Source organism: Podarcis gaigeae, assembly GCF_964106915.1.
Source record: "Podarcis gaigeae genome assembly, chromosome: 12".
Taxonomy (NCBI): domain Eukaryota; kingdom Metazoa; phylum Chordata; class Lepidosauria; order Squamata; family Lacertidae; genus Podarcis; species Podarcis gaigeae.
The window spans coordinates 12,871,441-12,894,130 of NC_139688.1; the positions used below are offsets into that span (position 1 = coordinate 12,871,441).

General features: G+C 41.3%; 2 long non-coding RNA genes across 5 annotated transcripts in view; one reads left to right on the forward strand and one right to left on the reverse strand.

The window, feature by feature from the left end:
* Nucleotides 1-18,715, reverse strand: part of LOC310828100 — a 98,851-nt gene extending 80,136 nt beyond the window's left edge. Inside the window, exons 1-3 of one of the 2 annotated variants that reach the window (XR_014556661.1) lie at nt 17,911-18,714; nt 9,967-10,060; nt 8,388-8,668 (exon numbers count right to left, since the gene is read on the reverse strand). This is a non-coding gene — a long non-coding RNA (uncharacterized lncRNA). Of the gene's footprint in view, nt 1-8,387; nt 8,669-9,966; nt 10,061-17,910 lie in introns of both variants that reach the window. The other variant, XR_014556662.1, reaches the window with a different exon arrangement.
* The window catches only part of LOC310828115, a 29,443-nt gene continuing 15,847 nt past the window's right edge, over nt 9,095-22,690 (forward strand). For all 3 annotated transcript variants that reach the window (XR_014556686.1, XR_014556687.1, XR_014556688.1), the window contains exons 1-2: nt 9,095-9,421; nt 10,950-11,038. This is a non-coding gene — a long non-coding RNA (uncharacterized lncRNA). The remainder of the gene's footprint in view (nt 9,422-10,949; nt 11,039-22,690) is intronic.

Consider the following 22,690-nt stretch of genomic DNA (forward strand, 5'->3'; position numbering starts at 1 on the left):
ACCAAAGGAGTCAGCATAATAATAATAATAAATGTCTAAAAAGTAACACACAGGAAGACAAGGCATTTGGTGGACTTCTTTACAGAGAGAATTCCACAACAGTGCCACCACTAAGAAAGTCCTGCCCTTGAAATCCCACAATTAAACATTTTCTAAAGGTATATGCCTGATGGCTGAGCCGCATTGGTCTCAAAGCTTGAATAGGTTCATGTAGGCAGTCTTTGAGAAAAACATGTTACTAGATTGTTGAGGGCTTTAGAGGTTAACACAAGCACTTGAAATTGAACCAGGAATGCATTTGTAACCAATGAGTTTTTGTAGGATAGTTGTAATGTGATTAGGGATGTACAAATCTGCCAATTTTAGTTTCTCTCAGTTTCTCATTTTCCCAGTCTTAAGTTCTATTTGCCATATTTCTGCATCACTTTGTGAAATTCATCAGCATATTAGTGTGCATTATACATATTTTTCTTCTCATGTTTAAAGCATTTCCCCTTAAATAATGCAATTTGTATGTGATTTTCACTAATATATGCATTTTTATGTACACTTTCCGCTAATATACACCTTATTGTACACATTGGTTGGTTGGGAATTCAATCAGAGAATTTGGATATGTGTGAATTCTCAAGGATAGCTGTGTTTAAGTTTGATTACTGTTTCCAGAAGTGTGAATTAAACCATTCCCCACCCCCTCATCATTAAATATTATAAGTTCAACATGCTCCTACCATCATCCTGGTGACAGTATTATTTACCACATGCAGTTTCTGACCTGCTTATAAAGGTTCATTTCAATAGCCCAGTCTGGATACAATTAGTGCATAAATAACTGAGACCAGATTCTTCTTTTCTACGTTAGGTCACAGTTAGCAAATCAGCTGAGGCTAGCAAGGTGATCTGTCCACTTCTGCATTCAGGGATAATATTGGGACCAGGAACACACTGAGAATGGGATGCATATCTGCACCCAAAGCAAATACTGAAAAATAGGTCCATTTATTATAGATCACTTTTTGTATTTGTTCTTTCTGGCCATTTAAAAAACATATTTGGTATTTTGCACAAAAATATGATTTAAATGTTTTTACATATCTGTGAAATTCAGTTTATTATTCAAAATGATTTAATAGGCTCTTGTAAAACAATGGCAAGGTAATTGGACTGGTGTTTTAATTTTATATGTATTCTCTTTTGTTAAGTAATTAGATGTCATGAAGAAACAGCTGATTATTAACAAAAGCTTTCAAAATAATGCTACCCTTTTTGTGATAATTGTATTTCCTCTTTAAAAATATGAATTAATCAAACTTCATATCATGCCACTCCAACATAGTCTTCTCCACAGCCCAGTTTGTTTAAATATCTTTAGTCCCATTGAAGTCAATGGTGGAATAAATTGGTTTAAATCCTTGCATATCAGCTTACCTGACTTGTGGATTAGGCTAACATTATCCTAATTTACAGCTGAGTACATTAGAGTATAAAAAGGAATTTGGCTCATCACTCTATTGCTGTTGTGAGAACTTGGCTTAGCGACTTGTACAGTGACAAAACTGGAAAAGAGAATCTCCCACCTGAAACTGTACATTAATTCAAATTAGAGCTAATGTTATCTAGCTGTCAGGACTGCCGCTAGGTCCCAGCTCACAGAGGACCAACGCCCAGTGGATATTATATACAAAAGTCTTTATTGAAGTTTAGTTTCCATTTCCAAGCTCTGGGCGCGCAGGCCCACGTCTTAACGCTAGACCGGCTAAGTCCCCTCTGACTCACTGCTCCACCCACACCAGTTTAAGATTCTAGCCTGGCTCCACCTCTTGCGCTGCTCTTTCCTGCGTTGGGTCCTTCTGCCCTCTGGGGTTCCCTCCTTCCTGGACTCCTCTGACGCGGAGCCTCCTGAGTCTTGCCCCTCCCTCCGGCGGGCTTTAGGACCTGGCTCCCTTCCCGGGCTCCCCGCTGTGCCGCGCTCCTGTACATTTGAACTTGGCGCGCGCGCCCAGCCGGTGACTTTCCTTCTGACCGTTTCCCCGCTTCCTGATGTGGGTGTTGCCAAACCTGACTCCTCTCCTCCCTCTGGTGGTGAGGACACTGGTCCCGACTCCTGGGACTCCCCCTCCCCACTGCGCTCTGGTGGAGACGCTGGCCCTGATCTCCAGCTGCTGTTCAGAGACTCCCCGCTGGCCCCTCCCTCTTGAGGTTTCTCCCTTGGAATCTCCCTTGCTCTGGCCACCGGCGCTCCCTTCTGTGAGTCCTCCGATTCGCTAGAGAGGCTTGTGGAATAACTCTGGCCACTGTCACTGCCTGCGCCCCCCTCGTACTCCTCCTCCTCACTCTCCATTTGCTCCCCCTCCTGTGTCTCTCCTTCTGAACCCCTGACACTAGCCATATTAGAAAAAAAGACAACAATGAACAGGAAGTCAACATTAGTGTGAGAAGGCATTTAGTTACTTCTTAGTGATATATTATTTTTATCCAATATTAACTTGTTTGAATTTTTTAAACATTACAAATCAAATTGGTCAAACTGTACACCCATAATTTTATACTAGTTCTTTTTGGGGCTACACTTCAGAAGATTTATGCTCGTATATTATAACATATTAAGTTAAATACATGATACAGCTAATCTATGTTAGTAAATCCTATTAAGGAAAACTATAAATGATGTTATACACTAAATTTGATATATAGATCTGAATTTGCAATTAGAATAATCAACTGAAGTCAGTTTCACAGCTTAATGATGTTGTCAAAGTAAACTTTTTTCCTTTAAAAATGAAAAATGTTAGTTTTGTATTTTAAGGTTCATTTTTGCAGCTTTGTTTCTTCAGTTTTCTTTTCCATATCTCTCTCCCTCCAAACTACCATTAACTTATCAATGTACAGCTTCTGAATATAGATGGGTTGTTGTTAAACATGGACATTTAAATTTAAATTATTTCACTTTTTAAAAATGCTTGAATAATGTAGGATAAAAATGCAGTACTTCTAATTAGATGATAAAACATCAAACATGGACTTCCAAATAAAAAATGTCAGGATTAGGTAACAAAACTCAAGAAAATAGTTCACCCTTCTAATTCAGAGGAGGAGAGCTACCCACAGGTTTGCCCTACTATGCCAAGAAGGCATGAACTACAAAATGCTGCTTCTTCAGAAGCCTATTAGTTTCTCCCAGACACTAGAGAGACCAGAAGCATCTTGCAGATAAACCCAGTTAGTTTCTCACAGATAAGCCCAGTTAATCAAGCCCTCTTGGAGACATTGAGCTAGCTGAGATGTCAGGCAGCTCAGACACACCAGAGGACATACTGTGGCAGCTCTTGGGAAGAGCCTAGGCCCTACCATACTTCCATCCACAAGCTTATCTGCCCCCCCATATTTTATTCAAGTTGGCACCCTTGCTTACATGCATGATCCTTCAAATGCAATGATCTGCATCTCCACCCCCAGTTATCCAGTGTGCCATTTTAAAAATGTTTCACTGTGTGTAATCTTGCTCTTTGGGAAACGTGGTATGGACCTTTTTTGTACACCTTACCCCACTAAGTTGACTGAAAGGCTGGACAAGCTGTGGTCACCACAGTGAACACCCTTGGACCAGGGTTGGACTTTGGTCTTTCAAATTTCAGTGGTACCCTGTGTGAAGCCAAAATTTGGCACCTCCTGCCTCTCATCTTCCATTCTGATAAATTCACTACACCATAGTTCTGACCACCTGCAGCACTCACTAGGCACGGCACTCAATGTGGTAGAAATGGTTGCACCATCTGAAACCTGCTTCTGCTTGGAGGACTCCATGGACCCAAATAAACACTCTTGTTGTTAAGTACCCACTACGAGAGGCTGCAACTGGAGGAAGAAGCCCACCAGCCATACATAAGGCAAGACCAGGCCTACCCCAACTTTGTGGGCATTATCAAACCTGCATCTCTAGACCATAGCTGTCAACGTTTCCCTTTTTTAAAGGGAAATTCCCTTATTCCGAATAGGATTCCTCGCAAGAAAAGGGAAAAGTTGACAGCTATGCTCTAGACCTGTCACTCCTCCACTCTGGAAAAAACTTGTGTACCATGCTGCATACTAGTAATTAACTGCAACCCAGCTGCATTTCCCAGTAATGATGTAAACTGCTTCACTGTTTATATCTTAGCTTATAACTTCAGAAATTTTTCTGTTATATTGTAGCCACAATAATCTTCTCATGCAAGCCAAATATCCCTACTCATGTAGAAACCTGTAGAAATGTGCCTCTTATCCTACCTGTTTTACATGGGAGGGTCCTCTATAGATAAACAGATCAACCCTCTTCCAAATAGCCATGCTAACTAGATACAAGATCAAAAAGCTGAGAGGAAGATTATATCTGTAGTTTAATTAGGAACTATCAAAGTATTCAAATGTCCATAATCAATTACATATTCATAGAGCAAACAAACCAGAAAAATCCATGTTAGATAGTTAGACACATTTTTTTTAGTGATCTTTCATAATAATATTAAAAATGTTACAGAGCTTGTTACTATAATTTTTTAATCACCATATATTTTACACACTTCTATTGGAGCTTTAATTATTGTACAAAATAAATTTATTATTTGTTTGTAAAGATGAAGATTTTGAGTCACATCAGTTGTTTTTCATTGAGAATGTCAAATGTATATTATTATAAGGAATTAATCAAGTTCAAGGACAAAGATGTGTATGTATAGAAACATTTTATGATTATATTATTGTTAATAGGTATGTTATTAAACTAATTGTAATATTTAGTAATAGATTTTTCTGCAATGTTTCTAAGGTACTATCATCTGACTTTTTGCTTAAAGTCCTCATATGCACAGATAGACAAATTAGAATTAATCTTATACTGCATAAAACAATAGAACCTATTTCATAAGGATATGGAGAAGATCTTCACAATTCACTTATAATTGTTGTTGAAATAAAGGATGAGATAGTAATTAAGCAAATGGAACAACAAGCTATCTTTAAGGTACAACATGATAGCAAAGAAATTGCAAAAACCGAAGCCAAGATTAAGGGCATTGACACACTTAAGTAGTGGGCTACCCTGCTTGGATGGAGTGAAAATACATCTGTAGTTCTTACTACAATAGCACTGCCTAAAATGATCTTGGCATAGCCACAAGTAGCAATAGAAATAGTATATATCTGATTAGCTGTATAAAATCAAGCAATGTGATCCTACATACCACATGACCTAAGCACCATCCATAGAAGATTAAAACAACATTTCTTGATGAACATATCTGAGGTAGGAGTTTCACAACTAGGGTGCCAGCACAGAAAAGGTCTATCTCTAGTAGTAATCCATTTTACTGCTGAAGGTGGAGCTACCTGGAGTGGAGCATGCTATGAAGACCTTAACAATTGAGCAAGTTCATACTGAAGCAGGTACTCTTTAAGATATCCCATTTTCATTGTATCCATAAAAACACTGGCAGCACTTGTGAGAAGTAAATTGTTCTATCCAGCCAGTTAATAGTCTAGCTGCTGTACTTGGCAGCACTTGAAATTTCTGATCAATCTTCATCAGCAGCTGATATATAATGCATTGCAATACTTTAACCTTGATGTTATCAAAACATGGATAATTATGATATGATCATGTTTTTCCAGAAGGGACTGCAGCTGGCTCATCAGTTCATGCTGGTAGAAGGCACTTTTTACCAGATCATGCCACTTAGCTTGGGCATCTGTCTGCAATGCATTCCCCAAACTGCAGACTTCCATTAGGAGGGATGCACCCACATTAACAAGCAGAAAGTTTCTACTAGAAACCCAGTAACCTGAGCAACTGAACTGCCTTTCAACATTTTGTTTCAACTGGGCTTAAGTTTATTAGGCCAGTTATTTACTTACTTGTGGTTCTGGACTTAGATCAACTGTTTCAGTTTCCCAAAGACAAATCCAATTTTCTGATACAGTGGTACCTCGGGTTACAAACTTAATTCATTCCGGAGGTCCATTCTTAACCTGACACCGTTCTAAAACTGAGGTGCGCTTTCACTAATGGGGACTCCCGCTGCTGCCATGCCGCTGGCATGTGATTTCCATTCTCATATTGGGCCAAAGTTCTCAACCCGAGGTACTACTTCCAGGTTTGCGGAGTTTGTAACCCGAAGTGTTTGTAACCCGAAGCGTTTGTAACACGAGGTACCACTGTATTTGTTCCTTGTAAATCAGTATCCATACTTTTTACTTTTTTGGAATCTCCTGGGAAAGATTCTGGTCTGAAACGCCAGAGAATCACTGCCAGTCATTGTATACAGTACTGAACTAGAGGGACTAAGGCAGGGGTCAGCAAACTTTGTCTTTTCTTTTCTTTTCGAATAATTGTTAATGCATGGTTTTATGTTACAAAAACCAATACAGCCATACTACCACTAAAGGATGTGAGGGCGATCTGGCTGTGACATCTGTCACCCCATCGCCAGGGTTGATTCGGCTGATCTGGCTGGCTACGCGGGTGTCCCCTTCCTCCCTCACAGCTCCATATGTGTCCCTACCGAAGCTGCACGCTCGGTGGAAGAGGACGACCATCCGAGATAGAAGGAGTGTACCATTCTTCGGTCAAGGGTATACGATAGCTGCGCTCCCCTGCTAGAACCTCCAAACAAGCTCAAGGGGTCAGCAAACTTTTTCAGCAGGGGGCTGGTCCACTGTCCCTCAGAGCTTGTGGTGGACCAGACTATATTTTGACGGAAAAAAATGAATGAATTCCTATGCCCCACAAATAACCCAGAGACGCATTTTAAATAAAAGGACACATTCTACTCATGCTGATTCCTGGACCATCCACGGACCAGATTGAGAAGGCGATTGGGCTGGATCTGGCCCCTGGGCCTTAGTTTGCCTACCCATGGACTAAGGTGTGACTTGGTATAAGGCAGTTTCCTGAGTTCCATCCCAAGCCTATGTACACTTGCAGATACTCCCAGGCATGCATGCATAAAAGTCCCATTGAATACACTGGGACACATAACTGAGCAGAAATGCATTGGGTTGGACTGAGGTTGGACTGAATGGACATTTTTGATTGGCTACTGACACTAGTCTCTCCACTGTGAGACTGAAGTTTGTACTAACCATTCTACAGTGCAATTATTTTGTTTGATTTTACTTTTATTTGGGGTCTATAGGGTGTAAGGGGAGGAGTAGTATCTCTAGTGGGGGACACACCATGCTCCTCCTAAGCTAGTTTGTCCACCTTTGGTTCCCCCACCCTACACTCAGTCCTCACCTGCGGCTCCTAGAAGCTATCAGCATGCGACAGTGGCCAAACCCTGGGAAACAGCTTTAACTGGCTGGCTAAACCAGGTGAGGGTAGCTGATGAGTCTCAAACTCCCAGTGAGTTAGGGTCTTCCCCTGCATACAAAGACAGGCTCCAGCAGATTGAGCAGGCAAGACCAATGGTCCAATGGTCAAGAAGGAGGTTAATGTGTTGTAGAGGGAAGTGAGGGGCAGATGGGGCTCATCAACCTGGGAAGGTAGCTCATCTGAAAAAGGAAAGTTCTGATCTTAAACCTCCGCTACTTTGCAGGATATATTCGGGAGAAGAGAAGACTAAGAAGTAAACCCTACACAAATCTGGAGTAGAGTCCCTTAGGCAGTTGGGTGACACCATGTAAGTCTTATTCTAGGAACTCCTGCAGCCAAGTTGGTGCCAAATGTATTGCTCTGATTTCCTTTGGATCATACCAGCAAGGCCAAGAAGGGGGTCTTGTCATCTGAGCATCGCAGCACCTACATACACACTGCCCAGGCTTGTTCCCTGGGGAAGTCACTTTGGTGTTGCTAATGCAGCAGCATGACTTCACCCCCAGAAGCGCACTCCATTGCCTCTCAAGACAGATGGATGCCGACAACAACTTTTATTTGCAGATTTATATACAGCTTCACAAACAAAAGCTACCAGGAGCAGCATACAAGAAGATAAAATACCAAATATTACAGGCCAAGGAAACCAAAAGCAATAAAAGCATTTTTGCAACTATACAGTTAATATTCCCAAAAATGACCATACCGCACCTCAGGGAAAGCCTTTTTAAAAATAGCCACCTAAATATCCATACACTTTTTAAAAGAGTTAACAGTGGTGGTGAGAGAGAGAACAAGAGAGTGGATGAAAACTGGGGTATTTCTAGTATACAAGAGTGTCCCTGATTTCAACTATGAAATATTGAGTTTGTCCAGGCGTTAGTTAGTGATGCTTTTCTTTTTAATCTAGAATGGCGACCACCCTCCTTAGCCCACTTTCTCTTCCCCAGTCCCATTTTCTCTCCCACAAAGATAGGAAAAAAGGGTACCACAGAAAGCAGAACAACTGAATTTCCATTCAATAATTAATCAAACTTACTCTGCCTTCATGCTGTCGTCTTCCTGAATCCGCTCATTCTGGTGCCAGGGTCAGCCATGGGTCCATTCCTTGCCTCACAACACAGCGCCCTCAGAGTCCTCTGTGTAAAATCCTGTCACAAATCGCTTCTTCCATCTCTCCTCTGCATTGTTGTCCTCCTCACACAAATGGCTTCTCCCACTCTCTCTTATGCTTTCTCTATTTCTCCCTGCCCTTCCCTCACGCTCCCTCCATTTTCCCTACATTCATGCAAACAGCTACTTCATAGACGAAGAGGAAGTCTGAGGTAAAATGAGAAACAAACGGAAAAGTGGTCTTCACTGTCATTCCCCCCCCCATACATGCGTTGTGTATAAATAGTACAGCTGATGGCTTTTGACAGTTGAGGTGTGTATGTTTTTAGGAATCACTTTTTCTTACGATTGTAGGCTTTTTAAAATATGGTTTTAATACAGTGTTTTAATGCTGCAACCTTGCCCTGGAACCTTAGGGCGAAGGGCAGCTAACAAATGAACCAATGAAGGAACAAAATATCTATATCTATATCTATATCTATATCTATATCTATATCTATATCTATATCTATATCTATATCTATATCTATATCTATATCTATATCTATATCTATATCTGAGGGGGACATTTATCAGTAACACCCATGTAAGGCCCTTCTCATGTGAACATACACAGCTTTTTCTATGCAGCTGTAGGAGTCTAGAATGTTCAGTCCAGGCAACCTGGGGAAATTGCCATGGCAACCAACTGCCACAGGTGGTTGGCAGTTAGGTAGCATGAAGGCCCAGGAAGTCAAATGGACAATTCTATCTCTCTCTCTCTCTCTCTCTCTCTCTCTCTCTCTCTCTCTCTCTCACACACACACACACACACAAACAAACACAAACACACATCTGCCCTATCTCCCTGACCAAACAGGAGAATTCCTGCCACATATTTTCTTTTTCCTCATTGTGCAGTGTAGCCTTCCAAATTCTGTATGGGACAAGGCTTTGTAGCAAGGTTTCAACACTTGATCGGTGAGATTAAATAACTGCAGAACCATGTATGAAAAGGCGACCCCATTTGATCCAGCTTTTTTTTTAAAAAAAAGTGTAGATGCACTTTGTAAAAAAATAATAATTTCTGCACTTGAAGTATGCTTCTGCTGCTGCTTTTTTACAAGGAAATACTGCTGTAGTCATTAGGTGTATGTTTTATAGTTGCACCTGTGATTAATAGATAATAATGTTATTTCACTTGTGTATGGTACTTGCAGGAGTTGAGCTGTAGAGTTTATTGCTGGGATGACATTGTGAATAACTGGACACGCCTATTATGTTATTGCTTATTATTATGAATTGAATTCACACAACTGTTTCTCTTGCTGATGTTGTTCTTCATGTGCATTGTGTTGTTTATTATGTTACTATGTTGTAAGCTGCCCTGTGTCCTTTTGACAAATGGTGGTATATGCAATTTTTAAAGAAATAAAATTAATAAAAATCAATACAAAAAAATCTCTTGATGGCCAGCGCTGTCTTAGAAGAGGTTTATAACGTCGCTCTACCTGCTAGTAACTCACCACTTTTTCCTGGTGTTGACAAGCTGATTTCTTTCTTGTACCTTTTCTCTGTATTTCCTTTTCCTTGTTGCTCTTATTCTTTTCTCTTCTCAGTCTGAGAGAAGGAGATATGAGTTGAGTTCATTTTTCGAAAATAAAATAATACCCTGCCCTTTAGTCAAAAGGCTCTTATAGCGGCTTACAAACATAAATTCTAGGACAGTCACATCTTGTAATCAAAAACACACACAACACACAAGGAAAATGGAATGGGAGGGAGGAGGAAAAAGCAAGCTCAAGCACAAGTTCTTCAAGTTACAGTTAAAGTTACAATGTAAGTGGTGGTTCTGGCTATCTTGCCCCAGATAAAGAGCAGTTCCTCCTCTGAAGCACTCTTTCTTCCAGATGGGATGCAGGAACACAGCTGGTAACAACACCCAGGCCAGGAGAACAGAGCAGCTCCTGCCCGACAACTCTTCTGTCAAACATATGATATGAGTCATTTTGGGATACATTATTCATCTGAAAAGCATAATAATAATAAAACTATTGGAACTATTGTTTTTATTTAGATAGACGTGTGATCAATTAACAAATTGTGTCTCCTGGGCTGCTTCTCCTGTTAATCAGAACACATCTGTTCTGCTTTGACCGTTTTCCTATTTTATCATGACTCACTCCTTTTACGTCACATATTTCAAAAGGTCAGCTCTAAATGCTGTCTAAAAACCTTTGATGTAGGTAGGTGCCAGAACTGCAAAGGCCCCACTGCTTAGAGATACGTACTGGAATTCAATTCGGGAAAATATGAAATGGAGCCTCAGATTTCTGAATGAAGTGCTCAGGGACCACCAGAGGGGGAAATAAAGCGCTTGGCAGAAGCTTATTAGGATAACGAATTGTGCTTCAGCCTGTTTGATTTTATTATAATTTTGTTGTTGACAATCTTTGAATTCTACTTTGATTTATTATACTGTGATACTGATGTTTGGGTTCTTTGAAAGACAGAAAAGAAGGATATCATCATCATCTTTTCAGCTGTTAAAGGCCTTCTCCTCCATCTTCATCTTTTCCTGCTCCCTCTGTGTCTTTGGTAAGTGCCTTGACAGCAAAGGACCCTTGTCAGAAACAAGCCAATTGAAGAGGGAACAGAGCCACCTTCAGAAAGCAGACTTGTGCATCTCAAAGCCTGCTGCTTTTCCTTTCTTGGCCTCCAGCAATTGTAAAAACCCTGTAAATTAGGAGAGTTTGTGCCTGTTGACCAAGGGTAGCCTCCTGGCTTGTTTTCCTTTGTAAACAAACAAACTGGCTTGACCTTTTGCATACCCTGAAACGTTTTTAAAGTTTAATTAGCTCCACACTAGATATTTAGATATTTTAAATGGGCATAAATTTGCATGCATTAACAAATGAGCAACAACTGTATGAATGAATAAAATGACTGAATGAATTTTCAGTGTCAGACAAAATGTGTTCTGCAGCACTGTATTCAAAGGATTCAATTCAGCTGAATGGGCTGGATAGAGTCTACTGGCGGGCAGTCTGAAATTCTGATGTAGCCTGTATAGTTGTAATGAGGAAGCATGAACTTTGCCTCTTCACTAAAATAATGAGTATATTCTTGGTGGTGGAGGGTGGGGCACAATTGCATATGCACTTAAGAGCCATGAGATTGCTAGATACGGCAGAGCCAAGGTTGGTTGGCAGAGATTATACCAGCAGTTGCATCATATCAGCACCAACAGAATCACTATAAATGATATCATTCAAAAACAAGCAAGGCAAAAGGAACTTTGACCAAAGTTTGGAAATTTCAGCTTCTATTGAGAGGTTAGCAAGAGAGTACAGTGGTACCTCGGGTTACAGACACTTCAGGTTACAGACTCCGCTAACCCAGAAACAGTACCTTGGCTTAAGAACTTTGCTTCAGGATGAGAACAGATATTGTGCTCTGGTGGCGAGGCAGCAGCGGAAGGCCCCCTTACCTAAAGTGGTACCTCAGGTTAAGAACAAGTTTCAGGTTAAGAACGGACCTCCAGAACGAATTAAGTTCTTAACCCGAGGTACCACAGTATATAGCTAGCAGCTAGCTATCTGGCTGTGGAAAAGTCAGCTTCCGTTCCCATTTGACCATGAAACTAACCACATCACGGTACTGCTTTGAGAATAAGAAACAAGAACAGCAAAGTGTTTTGCACACTGTGAAATATGCTAGGTACAGAGCAAAGAATAATAATGTAAGTGCACCAAAATTTCAGAAATAAGGAAAACAAGAAGCATGCAACATTTCTTGTTTTAAATATTGAGCCATATTTATTTATAAACTTCATTTGAGTCTGTGAGACTTAGGATGACAGTACTGCACCCTGATGACTTTAAATACATATCCATACAGGGGGCCAGTCTATGTGTGTGTGGTTTTTTTAATCAGTTCTGGTAGGTGCTGACTTTCCATGACCCACATGGAAGTCTGTTTCTCAGATAATAGTAATATTTTAGGTTTGAGCCTTCCCTACAGATGTGCACAGTGCTCCTTTATGTATGATGGGAGGGGTAAGAAGGGAGGTCATTGGCTGGAAACTCCCATTCACAGAACAGCACACACACACACACACACACACACACGTGTGTGTGTGTGAGAGAGAGAGAGAGAATGAGAGAGAGAGACAGCGCTCTTTTGTGATAGTCTCCATCACCTTTTTTGTGCTGGCACCTTTTATCAATATATGACTTCATATTTTACTATAAAAAATTATCAATCTTCAAAAAGTTCCAATCACTTCACATTTATTATGCAGGGACACTGTCTTTCCCCCCTGGATTCTGAGGTCCTAAGCTGTAATCAGATGCATAATAGGCAGAAATACAATAGACTGAAAGACTGAAGGTTGGGAAAACCTTTCCCAGTCTTTAGAAGTGCCTTTAGCTGTTGATATGCTGCTGGTCAGACAGCAAAAGTGCTCTGTTTGAAGGTGACAACCCTATCCAAAGGATGAGAGCACCGCACTGTATCATACATGCTACAGGAGAATGTCAGGTGCAGGCCATAGCCAGAAATGTGCTGAGACCAACAAGTGGTGCGGGACAAATCAATGCAGAGCATCCAAAAGAACCCGAATACAGGTAGATCCATTTGTTCACATTTGATGTATTAACTATTAATAAAAATTAACTTTCATTTTGTACATTTTTAAAATAAAATATAAAAATAAGAGCCTAGTTTCTATCAGTTATCCTAGTGCTCTGCAAGATGTTGTCAGAACTCTGGAAGGCAGGAAGCAAGCAGACTAGGGAGCAAGCAATTGTGTCAAATATTATTCCAAGTATTCATTCATTCATTTATATATATATATATATATTTGCTTTCGTAGATTTTCACGGGTACAGGAATGCAGGTTTTGGTGTCCTCGGGTGTCTTCCCGTGTAAAAGTTGGGGTGTCTAGGCGACGTTTCGACGAGGTCTCACTCGTCATCTTCAGGCTGGTGCTTTCGGCTTCTTGTTACTGGAACAGAGCGGGATCTCAATGTTTGAGTTCCTATAAATACTGTAGAGGGGGTGTGGTGTCTAGCCTCCAATGTTCTGGGCAGAGAGGAAGTTCCCAGGCTAGTGTGCCTTTTCTTCTTTTGTTCCTTAATTACTTGAGAGATACCTTGAGTGATTTCTTGAGTGATATCCTGAGTACCACTTAGGTGGGTCATTAGGTGTGGATTAGTTGCTAAAGTCTTTGTGTCTTGACCTCTTGAACTTTGTGAAGAGTTTTCCTGAGAAGATGGCTGTATTGCACTTAGTTGTGCTTTGGCTTGGCTTCGTGTATAGGGGCGAGCTGTGGTTTTGTGGCTTGTGTCAGCCAGATCTGTGTAGGGATTGCAGGGGGGTGCAGCATCCGGAGGTGCCACCATGGAGGTGCCACCAGGTGCCGGAGGTGCCACCAGGTGCCACTTTTCCAACACATGAAAGAAACAGGACACGAAATTAATTTTGCAGATTCCAAATTGCTCTTTAACACGGAACATCACCACAAGAGAATAATCATGGAAGCCATCGAGATAGAGAAACACCCTCACAACATGAACAAGCGTGACGACACATCCCGCTTGCCAGACATCTGGAAATTAGCCCTCCCCACAAAAACTGACACCAGATCCAGAGGCACACAGAACGCCAACACCAATCAACCACACCAGACCCAAACCCAGACCCTCTCCACAGATGAATTACTGACACCATCCAGTAGCCAGTCCATGGTGGCACCTCCATGGTGGCACCTTTGGTGTCCTCGGGTGTCTTCCCGTGTAAAAGTTGGGGTGTCTAGGCGACGTTTCGACGAGGTCTCACTCGTCATCTTCAGGCTGGTGCTTTCGGCTTCTTGTTACTGGAACAGAGCGGGATCTCAATGTTTGAGTTCCTATAAATACTGTAGAGGGGGTGTGGTGTCTAGCCTCCAATGTTCTGGGCAGAGAGGAAGTTCCCAGGCTAGTGTGCCTTTTCTTCTTTTGTTCCTTAATTACTTGAGAGATACCTTGAGTGATTTCTTGAGTGATATCCTGAGTACCACTTAGGTGGGTCATTAGGTGTGGATTAGTTGCTAAAGTCTTTGTGTCTTGACCTCTTGAACTTTGTGAAGAGTTTTCCTGAGAAGATGGCTGTATTGCACTTAGTTGTGCTTTGGCTTGGCTTCGTGTATAGGGGCGAGCTGTGGTTTTGTGGCTTGTGTCAGCCAGATCTGTGTAGGGATTGCAGGGGGGTGCAGCATCCGGAGGTGCCACCATGGATTGGCTACTGGATGGTGTCAGTAATTCATCTGTGGAGAGGGTCTGGGTTTGGGTCTGGTGTGGTTGATTGGTGTTGGCGTTCTGTGTGCCTCTGGATCTGGTGTCAGTTTTTGTGGGGAGGGCTAATTTCCAGATGTCTGGCAAGCGGGATGTGTCGTCACGCTTGTTCATGTTGTGAGGGTGTTTCTCTATCTCGATGGCTTCCATGATTATTCTCTTGTGGTGATGTTCCGTGTTAAAGAGCAATTTGGAATCTGCAAAATTAATTTCGTGTCCTGTTTCTTTCATGTGTTGGAAAAGAGAGGAAGTTTTTTCTTCTTTTTTGACGGCATTCTTGTGTTCTGCGATACGTGCATTTATTTGTCTGTTTGTTTGTCCAATGTACGTGGCTGGGCAGACTTTGCAGGGTATTTCATAGATCCCTTGGTTTTCCAACTGGATTTTATCCTTGGGGTTTCTGAGGATATTGGCTATTTTTTGGTTGGTGCAAAAGGCTGTTTTGATATTGTGTTTATGGAGGATTTTGCTAATTTTATCTGTAGTGCCCGTGAAAATCTACGAAAGCAAATATATATATATATATATATATATTTGCTTTCGTATATTATATATATAATTTGCAGAAGCCACAGGACAGTTTCTAACAGGCACATATTTTTTTTAAAAAACTCACAAAATAACCCAATCCTTAAAAACACATAAACAAATCACTGAACATAGTTATTAATGGCAGTGGTGGCAGCAATAAGGTCTCTTCTCCCCCTACACCTGCTGGAAAAGATTACCGTAATCTTAATTAGCTGACTAAAGCTATAAAGAGACAGGGCCAAATGCATCATAATTCCACATATTCCATTTATATTATGTCCTTCTTTCAAGGAGCTCAGGGCAACACACCTAGTTCTTCCTTTACCCCTCATTTTATCTGGCTCAGCCCAGCCCAGTAAACTTGGTTGATGAATTAGATCAGGGGTCAGCAACCTTTTTCAGCCGTGGGGCGGTCCACCGTCCCTCAGACCATGTGGTGGGCCAGACTAAATTTTGAAAAAAAACAAAAACAAAACCAAATTCCTGTGCCCCACAAATAACCCAGAGATGCATTTTTTTTTTAAAAAAAGGACACATTCTACTCATGTAAAAACATGCTGATTCCCGAGCTGTCCGCAGGCCAGATTGAGAAAGCGATTGGGCCGCATCCAGCCCCCGGGCCTTAGGTTGCCTACCCCTGAATTAAATTGAACCCAAGTCACACTTGGCCAGTGTTTTAACCCATGCATTATTGCCCTTCAGGTTTTATGGGAGTTCCATTAGCTCCAGCCAGCATGGCCAATGGTTAGGGATTGTAATCCAACAGCCAAGTCTAGAGGGATGCAAGTTGGCATTTCCATTCTAACCAATATACCATACTGGCTCTTTTAGCTTTCCCTTATATCTCTTTTTCTTGTGGAGTTAGAAACTTACTTTTTATGTTTAATGGAAGATGGAACATTCAGGAATATTCCCTCCTCCTTCCCCGAGGCTACAGCCTTGTTCAAATGATCAGTTATAATTCATAATAAAAACGCTTTCTCACTTGGAAGCTACTGCCAGATGACAAGGATGAGGGTCATCTGAAACCCCTCCCAGCTGAAGTGTGTGTAAATATAATGCAGGATTTATGGGTCTACACTGGCACTTTCCCAACCCACGGCTTTGATCTAACTCTGCCTATAATTCATTCGCACCAGTTTCTACAGTTATAAAAAAAAAGTTCTTGGCAATAATATTTCATCTGTCGATTTCATAAAGGTACAGTAGTAGCCATAATTAAATGCAGTCCTGTAGCTGCTGTCTCATCAGAGCCACACTCAGCGGAACTTACTATTTCCGTGCTCTGCACTGTGATGTTGGTAGCCTAAAATCAAATTAAATTCTTTTCCTCCCCTGCTCACATTTCAAGGCAAACTCATGTCTAAGGTAGCCTTCACTATCATCCTTAGATCTTTACCAGCAGTACTGCATCTCCATGTTTATTGTTAGCATTATCACAGATTGAAAATGTGGTTTTAGATTATTATTTTCATGGTATCCCCCCACTCCCCCTAACCAGAATCTAATTTCCCCCCATCTCTTCATATTCTCAGTCTCTTTGAAGTATATTAACATTTCACCCCTCTAGTATCAGTGATGCCTGGAATTTTTTCCCATTTGGTATTGTTTGTTTCATTAACAGTAATTATTTACTTCCTCCTTGGCTGAATAAACAGGAATAAGCAAGAAGAGAGGTCCAGGTCTCATGTGCAAAACTGCCCAGTGTGGTACCCTGAGCAAAGAAAATGGGACAGAGGCATCTGCTGCCAGCTTAGAGATGGTTTACACGATTTTGAAGAGGTTTCCGCTTTGAACAGGGAAATTGAACTACGTGGAATTTGTCTCTTTTCCAAAACTATGATTGTGTGATTGTCTCTTACAATCACTATAAAACAATTTATTGATATCATATATAGGCTGCCTTTTTGGGCATAGCCCACCCAAGAAGGTATATAATGTCTCTACACACACACACACACAGGGAAAAAATTGGCAGCAGCATTCACAATAATTTAATACAGAAGTCAGTTAAAACAATTATTTTTATTTTTTTTAAAGCAGACACGAATAAAAATCACAGCACAGCTAACTTCCTAACAGAATAGCTCAGTTAGGGGGGGCGGCGTGGGACAGAACCTCAGTTAGTTAAGTATTTTTATTGCTTTACTTGATCTAGGAGGGGTGGGGCAACCATGGCCCAGGGCCCAGTTTAGGAGAAAATGAGTCTGAAAAAGGTGGGGTTTCAGGCCCATTAAAAAACCCTTTGGATGTTATGGACTACAATTTCCATCAACCCCGGCCTGTTCAACTCTGTGGGCAGGAGCTGTTGGTAGTTGTAGCCCAAAACATCTGAAGGGCACCTCTGTGAGGAGTGAGTTCCACAATCTGGGATTTCCACATAAAAGGCCCTGTCTCCTGGGCCCACCAGCTGTATTTACCTAATCACTGGGCATGCACGTGGGCTTTTGAGGCAGACCTTAATACCCAACTCAGGCTCCTATGCATGTAGGCAGTCCTTCAAACAGCACTTTAAATGCCTGTGCTCTCTTCAGATGGCTCACAGTGGCTGTGGAAATGAGAGGTACATATTGCGTCCCTTTCCAAACACTGCAGGACCCTTACTTGCTGTTGCTATACACCTCTGTGGCTGGAAGTCTTTCCCTCGTTCCCCATGGCTCACACAGAAGAACCTTCTTCCAGAAGAGAGCCTTGCGGCTTTGTGTTTCCCCAGTCCATGAAAGTGATGAGCGATTTCACTCTACAACGACCAAGCTCTCTATTCCTTCTCTGTGTCTCCTGCCCACTTCTGCCTGGTTACTGTCCCTATCCAGAATACCTGGGTTGGCCACCTCCACCCTTCTCCTTGTCTCCTCGGGTCCTTTTAACAGTGCTGCACTCCTTCTTGTAAGTGGATAACGTACCCGTTCCCCAACTTCATCCTTACTGATTTTAGGAGGCTCTGACCTTGTTCCCAGGTCAGGCCCTTCCCCCTGTTCATCCACGGGATGCTATTTTCAGGCAGCAATGGCTAGAAAATGCCCCTTAGCTGCAAAAGTAGTTTTTCTGGAAGTAGGGGGTGTGGCGTTTGCCTGTTCGTTTGAAAATATCTGTACAGGGGAGCGAGAAAGAGTTAAAATGTAGACCAATAGGAAAGCTGGAGGCGGAGCCTACCTGTTTATAAAAGGCCTTAGCCTGAGGTTTGGGTGTGGGTAGTTGGTTGGTTTTAGTGGGTTGGTTGGTTGGGAAAGGCAATTGGAAAAGCAGTTGGCAGGCAGTTGGAAATAGAGAGACAGTTAGGGCAGTGGGTTCTTGTGTGAGGGGAGGTAGAAGAGTTAGAGACAGGATAAAAATAAGACTAAGAAGGTAAAGAGTAACAACGTTTTGAATGCAGTTAAAGTGTATTTGTGTCTGTAATAAACTACACTCATCTTTGTTAACTTGAGAACCTGACTGAGACTACCGGTAAGTGATTTACCGGGGAGGACCTGGTTGGTGGCAGCGGATTAGTGGTGGACGGGTCAATAGTCCGTGAGATGACCGGGGGCTCCGTATGAACGCCACAGGGAGAAATGGGTTCATCAAATCATTGAGTTGGAGGGACCCCAAGAGTCATCTAGTCCAACTTCCTGCAATGCAGGAATCTCAGCCAAACCATACATGACAGATGGCCATCCAACCTTGGCTTAAAAACCTCCAAGGAAGGAGAGTCCACCACTTCCTGAGGGAGTCCATTTCACTTTCAAACAGCTTGCACTGTCAGAAAGTTTTTCCTGATGTTTAGTCGGAATCTCCTTTCTTGTAAGCTCCCTTGAGCTGACAGAGTTTCGTCATTCTGCAGCTCTCCAGGCCATAATGGCAATGCCTTGCATAATACAATAATCCACAGTCAGTTATATAGTGGCAAGAATATGAGCAACTGTAAAATAAGAAATTTTGTGTAGAAATCCATATATCTATATTTATCTATGCATCTGGATGTTGTTATCAATAGATATTACATACTGTAGTAATATTTTTCCGGGATATTCATACATTTGACAGGAATATGAACTTTGCAAACATGGCCTGCTTCTATCCAGTCAGCAGCAACATCACTGGGGCTTGCACAGAAGCGGTGCTCACTGGACTGTCCTCACCCAAAGCAAGCTTTGCATTTAGTAAATTCAAAGCATTTTCCTTGGCGGCTGGTTTCTTACTCTTACATCCATCCAAGCAGGTGACAAAAAATCGGCAATTTGACCTAGCTGTTCAGTGACAACCATTGAGCACAGCCTGCTTTTTGAATAATAAACTCTGCTCAACAACAGATACATAGTTTAACTATTATTCACAGGAATTAACTGGAAAGTAATTTTGAATAATGAATATATGAGAGACAGTTTCCCTTGCAATTGCCACGCATATGATCTGAAAATGTGAAATGGGCTGAATACACAAACTGAGTATTCCTGTTAAACCAAACACACAAATCATCATTATCATCAATTGTCTTGATTTCTTCCAGTTCCAACTGCAATACTTGATTTTACAGCTAAAGCCCAAAGTTCCCTAGTTGGGCCTTTTCAGGATTAATTAAAGAAAATCAAAATTCTCAGATCTTTAAACAGTCCCTTATGAAATTGGGCTGGCCAGCTCCATTTTTAAAAAGAACTGCCGCTTAATTATATTTGTTTAAAAAATCCTTTCTGCCACTCACATATTAGACAGCAACCCTCATACTCAATCATTTAATTTTAGCAAGTACTCATACATACATGTTAAGGATGTATGTTTAGAACTACCTCTTGTATTTTGGACAATACTTGTCAAAACTTGATTGTTTTATACCTAAACATTAAAGACAGCAATTCTCATATACAATAAGTTCATTTCATCTATCTATCTAGATATCTAGAAATACGCATCCACAAAATATAAGAATCCATATTTAGAATTACGTCTTGTTCTTTGGACAATGCCTTTTGATAATTTACTTTTAATAAACTTGAACATTAAGGCAAGTAGTATTACTGTTGTCTACAGATTTCTCATTTGACTGAAATATGTTTCTTCTACCCTTTTTTTTGTTGAACTACATCTGACTTTTATCATCAGCATCCACCAAAGGGATTTTTTTTTTAAATGTTATTCTCAACTTTGATGGTTTAATCCCTTACTTTTAGAAATCACTGTGATTTAAAACATTATACTGTTTTTATAGACACTCTTTTTTTTAAATGTATTTTTATTAAAGATTTCCTTGATTTACAAAAGTATGTGCAATGTCTCTCTCTCGTATTTTTTCCATGTAACATTTTTACAAATCAGTTTCATTTGTTGAGACATTAGGAAGAAAAGGGGGAAAGGGGTGGGGGGGGAAGATGGGGGTCGGGTTGGGTGGCGATGTTTCTATTTTACTTAATATATGTAGGGTTTGGTGTCAGCGTTGCTTGTGCAGGTTCTCTGCTGTTCACTTGTGTTCCTTTGGTGGTGAGAGAGGTTGGGGTTGGCCTAGGGTGTGGTTGTTCATTTGTGGTTGGCTGTGGTGGTTTTATAGACACTCTTATGGGTTGTTACAGTTCCATGGATAATATGGAAAATGCTTTCACCATGAGCATGATCAACACCATTCTCTCACCCACAGAATCTCTACGCTGATTTTTGACAGAATTTGGCCTGGAGTTGCAAATCTCATTCCTATAGATTTTATATACTTCTGTCTTTGCTCCCCCCCCAACCCCACCATCAGCCTGGCACTGCAAAACACAATGAAATACGGTAGATTCCACTGATTTTAATAGAACTTGCCTCCATAGATGTGGGCTTAGGATCACAACCTTGCAACACAGTCAATGGGACTTACTTTAATTGTTTAGGACTGAAGTGCCCTCCTTGCAGATCCAGCAACAAGAGGAGATCCCCCCCTAATGTACAAAATAGCTAAAGCCTTCAATGCCCGTAGACAAGATTTATCCAGTTCATGTTTCCCAACATGTTTTGAACTCTGAGTTCATCAGAAGAAAAACTTATCATGAAAATAAACTGTATAATTGCTAGAAAGTTTAGCAACTTTGTGGTGCAGTTCTTCACTGAATAAGTCTTCTGTATATCCATATGTCTTTTGCTCTTTTGGCCACTCTTATCCAGCCATAATTTCTTAATGCATTAAAAAAAAGGAAAAGGAAATGCCAGGTTGTTATGGAGCCAATTTAATAGTTAATATTTAGATTTCCATTTACAAACCACGACTGACGCATTTACTGATTTTGGAAATTGTGTTATTAGTCAATCAGGGAGCTGTGAATGGCACTCTCCAATGACTGCCATTCAAGTGCCAGTCTCAGCCTTTTGCTTCCTTATTGCGGTGACCGTCTGTTGCACCTTCCTTCCCGCTGCTCGGGCTCAAAAATTAGATTGGACACAATGGTTTTCTAAAGGTAGCCATTGCACTGAACTAACTCTGGTCCTTCTCGAAAATTTGACTCTTTGTGGACTCCCTGCATATCTTGCTAATATTATTCATGCTCATTTTAGACCCATTTAGCCATGTCACAAGTTGTTTGATGTGCTTTGAAAATGATGGCCAAGAAGAGCTTCTGCTGGCAGAGATCGCTTGGGCTCCAATGACCTGAATGGAGTTCTGCTATTTTACACTAGAGCTGGCCAAGGAAGCCCAGTCGAGTCCTTGCTATAGTTCTGCTTTGTCATCTCACCAGCCTAGTGTTCCTGGAGCTTTTCATCTTAAAGCTTTGCCCTGCACTCCCCCCACCTCCCCAACCCCTGGCCTGCTTTTATTCTACTACAGTTTGCCGGAACATTTGTTCATACTCAATAGCCAAACATTAGGAATGCTGAGATTCTTTCCTTCTTGTCAGGACAATTGTTTAGACTGTTTGCCACTTAACGCTCTGATGATCTCTCTCTCTCTCCCTCTCCTTTCTGTGCTGCCTATAATTCCTCCTTTCCCCTCTTAGCCCTTCAACTCTTCCTCATTGGCTGAGTCACCCACCAACTCCCTCTTTTGACTTACTCTTTGGTAAGACTATCCTCTGCATTTCCCACAGTTTTCTTGCCATTTGGTGTGTGTGTGTGTTTCCCCCCTTGTCGTTTTTCTGCTTGGTGGTGTTTGGAGCATTGCCGTCGAGAGCTGGTGTCGTACTATGGGTTACCTCATTATTGACTTCCAGTCCTCCTGGACTTCTATTTTATTTCATCTCAGCATTGGCACCATATGGCAGCTATGGCAACTGAATATATCACTGTATTCACTTTCTGGTTCTGGTCTGAATTGCTGAAGGGCTCCACTCCCTGGCCTGGAAAAAAAATGTAGCTGTAGCTTATGTAAGAGGAGCCAAGCCAGAACAATGAAGAGACTAAATTCACACTTGCATTTTATTTCTCAGACACATAATATGGAAACCCA